This window comes from Schistocerca americana, chromosome 9 (genome assembly GCF_021461395.2).
Source record: "Schistocerca americana isolate TAMUIC-IGC-003095 chromosome 9, iqSchAmer2.1, whole genome shotgun sequence".
In the NCBI taxonomy this organism is placed as follows: domain Eukaryota; kingdom Metazoa; phylum Arthropoda; class Insecta; order Orthoptera; family Acrididae; genus Schistocerca; species Schistocerca americana.
In genome coordinates this window covers 126,263,975-126,278,698 of record NC_060127.1, presented here as the reverse complement: position 1 = coordinate 126,278,698, position 14,724 = coordinate 126,263,975, and the positions used below count along the sequence as shown (strand labels likewise).

The 14,724-nt window shown below is 37.8% G+C and overlaps 1 long non-coding RNA gene across 1 annotated transcript; it reads left to right on the top strand.

The window, feature by feature from the left end:
* Positions 1-675: 675 nt before the first annotated feature.
* LOC124550882 lies at positions 676-4,532 on the top strand. Its single transcript, XR_006967738.1, has 3 exons — positions 676-758; positions 4,275-4,331; positions 4,499-4,532. It is a non-coding gene; the product is annotated as an uncharacterized LOC124550882 (long non-coding RNA).
* Positions 4,533-14,724: the final 10,192 nt, after the last annotated feature.

The window sequence follows — 14,724 nt, the reverse complement described above, 5'->3', positions numbered from 1 at the left end:
GGAGCTGTTGAATATTTCATAAACAGTGACGCTATGTATGTTTGGCTATAATTTATTATGCATGAGAGGGTGGTAACGGCATAAATGGCAATGATACAAGGGCATAAGCTGCACTTGCAACAAGGCAGTTACGTGGATGACAGTAAATGCAGTTACAAGAGTAAAGGGAATCCACTGATAGGGAAATGTTCATGAAGCGTGCATGTTGGTAGTGTTTGTCTTGGATTTGTGATAATTTCAATTGTATTGTGGATATTAAGTGATTTGTGTAAGGTACATACCATACTATTGTTTTGAGCATTTTGAGTGCTGGGAAGGCAGCTTGCCGTGGGGGGGAAAAGACTTGATACTGCTTTTCCTTGTATTTTTTACACTTCATTAGAGCTACCTGCCCATAGCTGATGTAGATGCTGTAGAAAATTGAATAAAGCTTTAATATGCAATGAGCTATTTTTGACTTACCAGCAGAACTTTCCTGTATATTCGTGACACTTCAGTTTAATGCATGTACCATTTTTTTTAATTGTTCACTAAATCTTCAGAACCGCAGCTGCATGGTACCACTTCTTAAACTGGGATTTCCTTAAACTGAGTTGTCGGATTTTTCTACAAAATTTCTCTTTCTGTTGCTGCACTGAAAAAACCTGCTTTGACAGTTGACATTGTTTTTGCAGTGTGCAGACGAGGTCATCTATTCTGCAGAGCAGGCTGGAAGCAGTACGTCCAGGATGTACTGCTGAGGGCTTGGTGGAAGTCAGGTATGGTTTGTGTAATATACTGGTTTATTAAGCTTATTTCTGATGCTTTGTTTCATGTTTGCCTGATTGGCAGTGCTAATTATATTATGTGGTAACATAGTTATTTTCATTATGAGAGAACTATTAAACACTGAAATTGTGAAATAAGAAAAGATTTGTTGTTATGAGTAAGTTTATTGCTATGGCTACAGTGAGTGATACGTATACCTAGATAAGAAAATCTGTTTCTACTAATGGAGGTAATTCTTTAGTGTTCGTGTATTGTTCAATCACCCATGAAACTGAGCTCTTCGCTGCGGAGTATACAGTCAGAACTCTTCAGTTTCAAAACAAGTGCTTCATTGTCCCACTGTTAAATTGCCAGTTATGACCTCCAGGTATTCTGGTACTTCACAAAAGTTCTGTACTGTGAGGAAAGCATTGTTAACTGTATTCAACTTTCACTGAATTCTGGGAAGTTGGCATCTCCTAGTGGTCTACTTTATCTATGTAACAACAATATTACAGTAAGAGAAATGTCATCAAGTGCTGGTTAGGATGTTTTGATGAAAAGGCAGGAAACATTCAACACTAGCTTCTCTTGTCAAAGACACAGATTTTAGCTCTAGCTCCTGATAATTTACTTTCATCAGTGGTATGCAAAAGTGAAGATTGGTACAACAAATGTAACAGAACTATTGCCATTGCCATGTGTGAATGGCACTGAAAACTATTGAAGTTGGCTGTACAAAGCTACTTATCTGTTTGTTTTACATGCTCAGTTAATGAGGGTATACATTTGTTGTTTAGGTGTAAAAAATCATTTCTGATGTTTCTCAATGGGTTAGTTTTCAAAACTGAGCATACAATTGGGCATCCAGATGACCTGATATTTATCATGCATGGTACGCCCTTGTTTAAATGAATTTAAAATGGTTTTTATTCGCTTTTGTTGGCATTTGTTGATGTACTAAATATCAGCTAGGGTGCCTCTTGGGTGGTGTGGTGTAGGTCAGTTCTCTCACCCCCTCATCCTCCCTTAGGTTCTGATAAACAGAGGGAAGACTTTGGGGTAGCCTGACTTGACTTTGATTCTAAGCTCACAGCATTGGCACAGTATTCTTTCTGCTACAAGTGCTGTTTGGGTAACATTGGATGAAGTAATGACATTCGAATCCACACCTGTCCTTCAGAGTATTCATGTGGCAATACTGTGCCTAATTTGTGCTGTTTGTGGAATAATTTTGCAATTTTAGTGCTACACAGTAACCAGCGTTTGCTTGTGTCATCATTGCGTGGAAGTGTCTGCAAAGAGAGCAGTGATGTGCATTGATTAGTATTGCTATTTCGTTTGAGAGGTAGTCATAGATGAGGGATTTGAATTTTTTCACAGGCTTAAAGATAATGACAGAAGGGGTGAAGTAGCGTTGGAACAACAGACTGAGTCACCCAAAACATGTGGTGTTCCACTAAAAATTGTACTGAGAAGCTTTTCAGAAGTACAGGCAATAGAATGCTGTGGTCAGTAAGTGGTTTCTGTCTTCGGAAAGATACTAATGAAGAACTGTCACTTACTTGGGCGATTTCCAGCAGTACATCGTTGATTGTGATGGTTGGAAGTTTATGATTATTGCTTGCTTTCTGAGGCAAAAGGTGGCCTATGTTTCAGTACAGTAACACTGGTACAGAAAGTGCAAGGCTAGAAAGGTTAGTTTTGATGAAGACATTCTGATGTCATAGTAGCTAGAGCTAGTTTTCAGAAAAGACAAAACTTGAAGGATCTTCACTCTGGCTCAAACACAAAGATGATGCCAGAAGACACATTTGACTGGATTCAGAAGGCAATGGCAGGATGAAAGCACTGCCTGGCAAAGAAAACTTCGTTGGGGTAATCTGAATATCACTTCAGGCTAATACTTGCATCCTCGAAATCCAGTTATCATGAAGGGAATAGTGATGTACAGGAACATGGGTTTCGAAATTTGTGGTTCATAAGAGAATTGTGTTATTATGGCTAACACCAGTTATCATCCACAAAAACAGTAGAAACTTCCTAAAGGACAATTAAACAATAAATGGTATTAACCCATTAGCATTCAATTTATTATTAATTGACATGTATTCTTAATTTCTGGAAAACAGTATCCTGGTGACTCAATTTATGGAAATGTGAGTAAATTTAATTTACTTAGGGCATAAAAGAAAAAAAATTGGTCCATTTTCATTTGAGAATGCTGAGTGCTTGGCAGTTTTCACCTTACACTGCTTTGTAGGAAAGTGGGTAGTATAAGGAATTTGATAATAATAAACTGAAAACATTTCACTATTATTTTTTATTTTACAATAACTGTTTGTGCTCTTGATCCTCATGCTTACATCGGCAAACTTCATTTTATGGAGTCATTCAGTGTCTTTTATGTTTATTATGTAAATTGAAGGAGAGGGGAGAAAGGGAGGAAAAGAAATATTGACATGTGCTGCATCAGGACCCTGCTCGGCATCACTGCCAATGAGTGAATATGAGTGCTAGCCTGAGATTCAAAGTTGGGAACCACAGCGCCACCCAGGCACAATGTTTATCGCAGCTATCTTGGCAGGCCTCTTCCTACCTTGTGCCACCTGTCTACAGTCCTTGTTCATTTCCTCCATGCTCGCTACTTTCCGATTCCTGAAGGAGATCGGACACTGAGTCAGGTGGATCTATTGCCCATTGAGGCAAATCAGTTATGACTGTGCGGTGTGTTCTTTTGAACATGTCTGAAGGAATAGACACTGTGGATTTGTGTAATTTTATATTTGTATTGGTCGGTGTGCCACATACTGAGCCTAGAGTGATGCTGTCTGATAACTCTTAATTTAGTTTCATTCCTATTGTGGTCTGCACAATTGAGGGTGTTAACAAGGAATGATCCCACATATGTAATGGTTTGTTATTGTCCAATTTTGTGTGACCCTCAGTGTAGATATTTATCCAAATCGTGGAATTGCTTGTGTAGACAAAAAAATCAGCTGATTTTGGATAAAAGGAATTGTTAGATGCTGGTTTGCTTGAGTGAAGGATTTTACATGTTACGCATACCACAAAATATGTGTATGGCAAAAAGGCATTTCATTGCAGCTGTTCCTCAAGGTCCCATATCAGCGGTAATAATTGAATTCATGCTTCTCCGTTCAAGTATTTCCTATTGAAGTCCAAGAACTAATGACACAGCTGCGTGCTCAGAAATGATTGCAGCAATCTTGTCAGCATAATGAATGGTGCAGGAAATGTCTGCAAACAATCTGAAGTTGTATTTGTCTATATCCATGCATCGACCATGTATCTAGTTTTATAACTACCTGTATCTGTCCAACTGTTGAAATCCTATGGCATGTAAGACAATGGTGTGAATTGCTATTATATTTATGTTGACTTTGCTAACTTTGTTTCCCTATTACAGATGTAAGTAGTTCCTTGATTGTATGTTAAAATATGTTCATTTCATCAATTTGGTTGTAATGATGCTTTCTAATGTAACACAAATATTTCAATTTCAGTGCAAGAGAGACAAAAAAAAAACACGTCCTGAATCCAGAGGCACCCTTTTTCGTGAGGTACAGTATACACATGTTTGATATAATTAAATCTCTTCTTGTCCACCTACTAATCATACTTGATCCTGTGCTACTCTTCAAATGTAATTGTAGTGTCAACTGCCAAATAGAATTTTCTGTTGATAAACTGTCTCAAATTAATATCAGCAACTTTTATGTCTTTACAGTGCACTCAGCGAGACAGATGGACATCCAGTGGACCTCTATCCAGTCTCAAACTTGAATCCATGGGCACCAGTTTTCCGCGGGTAGAGTATAATTGTGTTCAATGCATCATTGATAGTTGCTCGTCAAACAGTACCCCTATTCTTTCAGTAAAATAACTGAACCATAAAGTGACATTTCAAGTTAGGTACTGATCATTCAGACATTGAGACTCAGTGTGAGGTGTAAATGTGAAAGACAATTTTAACAAGCAACCCATATTTCAGAAGTGGGACACGAGATACAAAAGGAGACAGTTATGACAGGCTAGTCAGTGACTGGCAGATGTTACTATACTGCTGAGGTTGCAGCTTGCTGGGCACAGTCGATACATGACCATTATTGTTGGTGTGTGTGCAAGTACAACTGAGAGCTTAGAACCTGAGAAACAGATGGGCAGTTTTATCATTCTGCCGCACTGTTGTAAACCTGTACTAAGGGTGGTGGGACTGTCAACACATCGCTGGTCGCTGAAAATACCTATATTAGCCTTGCTTGTTATGTAGCTGTTTAACTGAACAAATAGTTGCTGCTTCTCCTTGTACCTTCATACCTCCAATTCTGCTCCATCACAGTGAGACAGTGTTCGTGACTGATCTGTATGAGATACCAGTGGGATTCATAAATTTAGTATGCATTACCTCTATGTACTTCATTAATAATTTCTTACCTACACTGCATGGTGATGTTACATTAATGTATCATGTACAATGTTTCTCGTGTCATATGAAAAGCCTATAATCAACATGAATGAGTTAATGGATGGGAGACATTAGAATTCAGTAAATTGCTCTGTTTTCAAATAATATTTGTTAAGACTACAACTGATGAGAGGTTGCTAGTTTTATCAAAATATCGTGAGAGAAAACATGTACTAAAAGGGTCTGATCATTCTTAAAATGGGTCCTGCTGACGATTACGCAGTATGTGAGGATACACAGGGTGGCCAAAATATATCCTCCAAATTCAAATGGCACAGAATAATCACCCAAACATATTAGTTCTATCTTTTCCACATGTTACACATATCAAAAATTCCAGTCTGTAATTTGCTTCAGCCATATCCTGTCACCCAGGATGATGGAATTATATAAAGTTTATTTATTTATTTGAAAGATAAGGTATAGTTACTGGTAGTTCCTGATTTGATGGCAGTTGAAGTAACAAGTGTAATGTTGCAGGTAAATTGTGGCATCTGTCAGTGTAAAATGGATTTTGGATTCTCCGCCCACACTGAAGCAGAGAGGATGTGGATGAATCTCTGTCATGAGGGATTTTGGCCACATTCTCGAGTGCACATGTGAAAGGAAAGTACTGACAAAGGATGTTCATCCTGAACACATAAGGTAAGAATTAAATCAATATGACCTTGATTTTTGTGCACAATTAGTATTATTTTTCTTTCAAATAATGATACTTGACACATCATGAGTGAATGTAGTTCAGAATTACAGTTACATGCATATACAAAGAAAATAAGTGATTCTCTGTATGTTACATAATGGTTAGCTTCCAGGTACTGTTACATACTGGATTAACGATTTTCTTTGAAAACAACCACATTTTGTTTCATCTGTATGTACAATGGCAGATTACTGTGTAGGAAGATTCTGTTGGTCAGTTTTAGCAGATTTGCTTCAGCATGATTACAATTTTCCCTTGTGTTAAAATCATAAGCATGTGTTGAATACTGCATCACACTTAGTTTTTACATACATATTGGTTTCCTTAAAGTGCAGTAATCATACTGTTTAGTCTTTAGTGAAATTGCACTTAGGTTGTTGGTGGCGTTAGCATTGTGTACTGATGACGGTAACAACTCTCTTGATAAACAGTGAGAACTGAATCTGATGGATCAGGAGTCAGTTGTCAATAGCCAACCTGAATGCTCATACCTATATTTAATAGTTTGTCAGTAAAGTTAACTGGTTTTTGTTCCAGTAGATTAGAATTTGACTAAGTTGTTAGAATTTGAGGCAAAATCAGAAATAAGAAGTGGCAGTTCGTTATTGCAATGATGAACATCTCTCTCCAGCTGTACTACATGTCAAGCTATTAGAACTCTCACATATTCTTGTTGACTTGTTGGCACTCGGTAACTCAACCAGAGTGTTACATTCAAACGTAACATAGGCCTCAGGCTATGCTACTGGTCAGTCTGTCAGCACTTTCTTCTTAACAAAGTACATGAAACATTAACCAAATCTGCAATTCCTAATAACCAGATGAGCAAAAATTACTCTGGTGCTCCGCATATCAAAAAGAAATGTAATTAATTTGTGTGTTCCACTGAAGGAATCCATTCTCATTGGCTCTTTAATACAATCACCTGTTTGGCTGTGACCAACATTCACAATTTGCCAACATCTGCAAACAATGCGGGAGCTGCTGTCATTGAAAGTGCCCTTTAGCCTTCACGTTTAGTTCCTTAAATCTATGCCTTTGAGTATATTTAGAAAGTCATATTTTAGTATATCTTACAGCTTTCTTTTTTAACTTCACGTATGTTTGTGTGAGTGTATTTGTGGAACTTCCACAGGCCACGATACCATAAAATAGGTGTGTATTAAGTAGCCCATGGTACGCTGTTAGTAGCGTCCATGTGTATGCTGTAGTGACATTTTGTCATCAGAAATGTTGTTGAACTCAATTCACGGCAGATGTTATTTATTATTGTCCCATCTCGAGTACATATCCATAACCACATCCAGGAATTCTTTTAGTTCAAAACAATTTTTCAAATTGTTTTGGTAGCATGTATTTGCTTACATGTGGATATGTTAATATTTTATAAAAGATAAATATTATTGAAGTGACTGTTCCTAGTTTCATACTTTGAGAATGTTTTGTTTGTAAGTCGACTGTTAAACTGAAATTACTAGAAGTGAAGCATTTCCACCTACTTTGAGGCACATCATTTGCATGTAAAAAAGAAAGGTAGTAGGTCAAGTACTCGCACACATCATTGGGAAATTACTGAAAAATGATTAAACTGATTCTTGTGTTACAATTAAACACAAGCAGAATGTTGCTTAGATAGAATTTGTGTACATTTTAATTGCCCATCATTAATTTCCAGATGTCAATTTGATGTACTGACTCGCTCCACAACTTGGAGATTTGCTCTTCCCTTTTGTCCTGCAACACCAGGTGTGCATGATGAGAAGACTATTACATATAAGCTTTCAGTCAAAGCGTTCATCAGAAAAAAGAAATTTGCACTCATTCACCAAAGCAGACGTGTGTACACATGATTGCTACCTCTGAATTTTTTTTACAGTAGACTCTCTCATACTAGCTGTTTGCAAAAGGATTTTTTCTATTAATAGCTTCATATTCTAGAAATGAAATGGAGCAAAGAGGCATTAAGTGTCCTAAATCAGGCATACAGTGAGAAAAGGTGTATGCATGACCCACTGTATGCTAATAAGGTAGTAGAAAATCATTTCTTTCTGACTAATGTGTTGAATGTTACATGGTGATTTTTGATACGTATCGTAATACCTTATCTTATGAAAGCTCATATTTGATTTGATTGCATCTCGTCCTTTATTTCATCATGTCAGAAGAGAGAAACTGGCATTGAAAGGGAGAAAGTCCTTGTAATTTCACCTAGTTTGACAAATGACTGTGAAACACACACACATACATAGTCCAAACTTGGAAGAGTAGCACAAGTGCACCTTTAAGTACTGTTTCTTTAAAGTGTTGCAATCTGCAGTGGGTATATCCACAACTACTTTTGAAATGGTGTGCTGTGCTATTATGTGGCCAAAAGCCAGACTCTTACGATTCCTCAGTCACCAGTAAACATAATGTTAAGTCCAGCCTGCAATGTAACAGGGTATTTACCGGTATTTCTTTTGTGATTTAGACTGGTATAGACACAAAACTTATAAACATAGGATTTATTTCTTATTTTCGAGAATGTGAGACAGCCTTCCTCGTAACTGTTACACTTCGTAATTCCATCTTCTATTGGACACAGCAGCTTCTCGAAACAGGCCATGTCCATCCTCACGAAGCCCCGAAATTCATCCAGATCTTTGACCCTCCATTCTTTCCTAAGCAGTGAATATAATCCCCTGCCTTTGTTCCTTCTTTTCAGCCAGGTTTGAACTTCATAACGTCTGGCTTTTTATTTTTGTCGTCGTCCTGCCTTAATCTGAAGATTTACTGTCACTACCAGGGCAATAGCTCCAAATGCAGATGGGTACTCCATGTGCAATATGTTGTATAAATACATATACCTGTGTAACCGAGTGTCGTAATTTAAAACTAACTGTTTAGTCTTTAATTCAGAACAGTAGTAACCTACATAAGAGAATAACAGTTACTTGATAAATAATGATATTCATTTTCTTATGAATAATTCAAACAGATGACATTCCAATATGTCACACAGTCCACCTTTGTTTCGTGCAGTAGAACGAACGACTTCGAGATAAGACGGTTCTGTTTACATAACATGCATTACCATTGTTCATTAGGCATGCACGCCAGGTATATCCCACGTGGATGGTGTAATGGGTCTTGGTGAACCTGCATGTTACAGAATTGCACGCTTGGGGCGCTGGTGCACAGGTCTACGGTTTAGGCTCATTGTGGAATAGGGATTTGATTGTGTCTTTTCTGAAGAAGGTTGTGGCTGAAAGCTGATACGTCAGTCTTTCCATCATGTCTATCTGGATATCAATGGTTCGTCTTCACAGTTAGTACCAATGTATCCTTACCATAATAATGTTTATATTCTGACCTAGAATTTCCACTGTTTAAATAAATTAAAAATTTCAGTAGATACTTGTAATAGTGCTGTTCACTTTCCTTTCCACACATCTTCATTTTCCATGGATAATTTATACCAGCTCCTTTCCCCAGTACAAAGTCAAGGAGAATATCTAGTAGTATATGTTGTGGCACAGACAAAGGCCTCTGAATAGACAAGAAATACGCCACAAACTTCTGTTAATTTAGTGACTTAGTTACAAAAACTAAACACAGCTATTGTTCTGGTACATCTAAAATTCCTAAACCCATGCTGGGCATATTTCTCCTATAAAATTAACTACTGGCTTCAGTTACATTCTGTTGTTTTAGATAATGTTGGTGTAATAGTTACTGGTCTGGAATTCCCCGTGGCTTCCTTCCTCAGTAGATTGTCTTTAAACGACGTTTTATTTTTACTGAGTCAGATAATGAATAAACATTGTGTTGTGAGGAGTACTTTGTGTGCGTTTTGTGACAGTAGACTTCTACATAATTAATTGGTTATAATGTTAGTTAAAGATGTTACTAGTTTACTGAGAGTCCCCGATATCTTTGTAGTTTGCATAGGCTTGCTGGCTGTGACGCAATTCATAAAGCTGTTGTGGGATCATTCTGTCTTGTCTTGCACTTCAGTAAATACCCCACAACGATCTGCAGTGGCTATATTTAAGACCTGTAACTCGGCTGTAAAGTGATAAATTGATAATTACATGATCTGTGTCTCTGTAATTTCACTGCCCCTTGTAGGGCTGTTTCAGTATAACAGTTGTCTTCAAATGAGTTCATGTTTAGATCACCTGCTGCCATTATGCAAGACAATTCACTGACAGTCCTGTGTGAAAACAGTTCTAGCTCCTTCAGAAATCCTAGCCCTGACGTCGCACAGTTTTCTCTTTTCAGCATTGTCAGTATTGCTGCTAATTCAAATTAAATTTCTTTTCACTTGTCCACTGGCCATGGAATGCAATTCCTCCTTTCATGTGCTGCAGCCCCTCCACAATTCCATTCATGCCTACAGAAATCAGCCACCTTTTTATAGTTCTGTTTGTTAGAAAATAATATTTGTGTACTATAATAGTGAAATATGTTAGTTCTGCTGCTGCTACTGCTACTTCTGTTTCATCTATTTCACTCCATGCATACTGTATACTGTAGTGTAAAACTGAAACAGTAAAATATTTGTACTTTTATCTATATTTTGGTTATCCCCCTGCCTGAGGCTGGTGCAGAAAACCGGTCATTTAGATTTTTGTGTTTCTTGGTTCTTTCTCCTCCTCCCTCAATTTCCTGCCATGTGCTCTATGGATGACAGTGCTTGTTCTGGTGGGATCAGTGATGCCCTCTTCTGCAGGGCTGATTTTTCGCCTTCATTTTCCTACATCAGTGATGGTTGTCGTGGGGATATTTATTACTGTTTCTTTCATTGTTGACAGTGGGCTTTATCTGTTTCTTTTCTTGGACAGCTTGTACTATCTGGCATTTCTTTACACAGTATGGTTTCCGGTGCAGGACGTGTTCCATGAAATGTTCCTTTCTGAGCTTGTAGCTCCAGGAACGAACATAGCCATGTATTTTCTCGACCTTTCTGTTTGTACTTTGTCTTATTTACATGCCAGGCTTCATTTAGACCATGCCTCTGTGGTATGCTTACAAGAAAAAACACTTCCTGCATGTGGAATTCTTTCTCAAGTTCCTTTTAGAACCCTGTTTGCATCGTCGTTCGGATTTTTATGGACATCTTTTCCTCTGCCACTAACGATCATTGAATCCTTTTCATCCCTGTCTCACATGTTTTAGTGCTTCCTGTAGAGGGACACCAAGCTTGTTAATGCCAGTTACTTTGTATTTGATTTTCAGTGTAGCCATAACACTTGCAGAGCTTCTTACATAGATATCTGAAAATATTTGATTTTGTCCCTTCTTATTCATATTTGGTGACACATTTTGCTGATACAATGTATTTTCTTGTATGTTCAAAACACATTTTATTGATTGTGTGCTTACCATGGTTTATAGGCCTACTGGGGAACTCGCCATGTAAAATATAGAGTAACGCATCATTCTTGGTACCTCTATGGTGATGTGGAAATCCAAGTGTTGTTAATAAGGTAAATAATTTGTGTACAGTGTTTCTGTTCACCTTCATAATTACACATAATAGGATAAAGATGTGAACAAGCAAGCCTCAACTGAAATACATAGCTAATTTGCATTATTAACTGGACTGAGTATTTTCTTGTGACAGTGGCTTCACTGCTGTTCACACGTGTCAGTATCCACTGAAGTCCCACAAAACGGTGTATTGTGAACACTGTAGTACATTGTTCGTCATCATTGCAGGTCTATACGCTGTACTGCAACATTGTTCTATAAATTGATCTCATCTATTAGTCAGATGATGCCATTCTCCTCAACTAGATTCGGTACCACCTCACAAGCTGTTAAATTTATCCATAAAACCTTCACCATTCTCCAGTAACATTGATCGAAAAGCTATTTCTTGCACATTCATAAAGTTAATGAGATTTCAGACTGTGTAAATGGTTTTTCATCTGCCTAAGTGAATACTTGCATACCAAGATGGAATATGTATTTACAGTACTGCGTGGATGCTGCCGGTAGCTTTCTAGATGTGATGGATCACCTGTTGGTGCTTTCATTCTGCCACCCGCAATAATAAAGTGAAACAGTTGAAGTATTCATTTTGAGAGCTTCTGTATAAAGTGATCAGTGTATCATGGTTATCTTACTCTGTAGAACCTTCAGAAGTGGTGCTACCAGCCTCTGCCAGTTTAGAGCCACTCCTGAAAGTCACTGACTAATGACCTTGTGAAAGGCTATTAATTGACCCAAATGTCTGGATTCACATTGAACTTGCTCTTCTAGCAGTAATGATACTGATGATTAGTCATTTGCATCAATAATCTTTCAGAATATCAGTGTGTCGTGTTCCTCTAAATCAGCTCTGTTTATTGAAGTGCCAGAGCCAAATTAACTTGGTTATCAGAAACTACATGTGGGGTCTACTGTGTAAGCTCACTAATTTCTCCTTTTTTTGTGGTTGTGGTGACAGACCAATCCATAGTTCAGACCCAGGTATAGATAAGTTTGAAAGGTGAAAAAATTGTTGCATGGCCAACAAATCTGACATGGTAGTAATGATTGTGTTTGCAAATTGCTTTGTAACATAGCTTGATGTCTACATTTATGCCATATCCAATGCACTGTTCATTATAAAAACTGAAACTGCCAGGTGAATTGAGAAAACCTGTCTAGAGTAGAAGAGTTCCCGAAAAGTATCCTGGCGGATGTACATACGTCGTGCATAAACTCAAGGAGGGGTTGGCAATCACTTTCAACCCCATGTAGGATGAAATTGCAATTTATTTAAGGGCAATTTGTTAACAACATGAAATTTAGTAAAACACTGTTCATACCCTCTACAACAACTGAAATTTTAGGTACTGTAATACTAGGTTCATTTTTTTTTCACTTCTGCTGTTTCTGCTACAAATGCACAGACAGATGAATGCATTGGTGCTATAACCATATAAGTTACATTTTTCGTACTTCCAAATAAAACACTAATTCCTGAAATAGAAGAACTACATTAACTGGTGTTGTCTTCACCCAACCTTATTTTGACTACCAATGCAATTATGATTGTCTATTTATTGAATTGGAGAAATTGGACTAATATCGATTTTGCATCAAAAAGTTCTTTCTAATGTTCAAAAATTAAAGTAACTAAAACAACTATTGGCACTTCGAAGCTTACTGGATATTATGAGCAGTATGTGACTCAAAAAGAATTGGTACCCTAGTGAATCATATGTATGTATGTTACACAAGTTCATTGTGCTTCTCTTTCTGACAAACTGTAAGTGGCATCTGTAATTGTTCTGTCACAGAGCAGCAGAGGCACTTCCTAAACGTCTTTATCAGGCAATGTAGCTGAGGCTTCCTGAATGATGAAATCGTGATAGACAGGTTGTCATAATGATGCACTACTGCAAACTACATGCTTATTTGCGATGGAGTACTTACAGACCCTTTATTTTGGAGAAGTAAACTTCTTGTTTCAGCCATCTTAGTGTTAAGATTATACAGCAGTTTTGAGGGAGACGAGAAGAGTAAAACTACATCCTGTGTAACATAACCACAGTGAACTCCTTGGATGTATTTCACATGGCAGAATGGCTTCTGTTTGTTGCAGTGAGAGTGCAAGCTATTGACATGTCTGGTTCTTGCCCCAGAGACCCAATGTCGAAAACTCCATTCCCTGTGCTACCCTGAATTGGATACACGGAGAGGTCTCAATCTTGCATCGTGTAATGGAACAATTTTCCAACAATGTAGTGGTACTAAAATCGTATTTTTGGCCAAAACTGTACATTCCTGGCTAATGCACCAATGCCTTCATGGAAAGGGAAGTATTAAATTTTAGAGGCAAGTGCTACTAAGGTCTGAATACATTATGTTTATAACAGGTGGCAAAGATAGGTACCAAGAAACAGTTTGAAAGAACTTTTAGATGATGTAAGCAAATTGTAATTAAAAGGTATGGTATGGTACTCAAATACTGATGTATATAGTCACAATTTGCTAAATGCTAGTTATTAAGCATATTATACTACGTCAACTCTTGCAATACAAATTTGACTTGATCCATAAAATGTATGTTGTGCATGGATCCAATGAAACAAAATAAAGAAAGAAAGAAAGAAAGAATATAAGCTACTGCGTCTGCCAAGAGAAGAAATGCTCCTGAAAGCAGCATTGGTATCTTTCTCTGTCTGAGTAAATAATTTTGCTGAGAGGATCCAGTTCTATTGCAATCAAGAAGCTAGATGCAGCTATAAGTACACACTCCTTGTGATAGGAGACAATGTAGCCAATGTGGATGGCTCATTATTGCTGTGACCAATAAATATTGATTACACGCTGATCAAATGATTAGCAGGCATGAACTTCATAAACAAAAATGTTATTGTGGTGAATACTGAAAGAATTTTCACCAAGACAAGATGTTAACATTTTAGGTGACTGACCCAGGTTGAGGGTTTCAAAGACACAGGAGATGTTGCAGGAAGAGTTCCCAGCCATGCAATTCAGAAAAGCTGGTATTGGTGGGTAGAATCCACTTAGCAGAGACTGTGAAGCAGTCCTTGAAATGAAGGAGGTTCTGTTGGCAGCATGCTCACAGTTGAGTGGTCCGGCTGTTTCTAGGCCATAGTTTGTTGGTGAGCATTCATGCAGACAGCTTATTGCTTGTCATGTCACCATAGAATATCCTTACCCTCCTATCTCCTTTCCAGTGTTCAGCTGCCGTCGCGCATCAAAGCGGGCTATGAGGTTATTTCTGTTCGCCCCTATGTCCCAACACCTATGCGCTGCTACCACACTGGCCAACCTTGTTCTA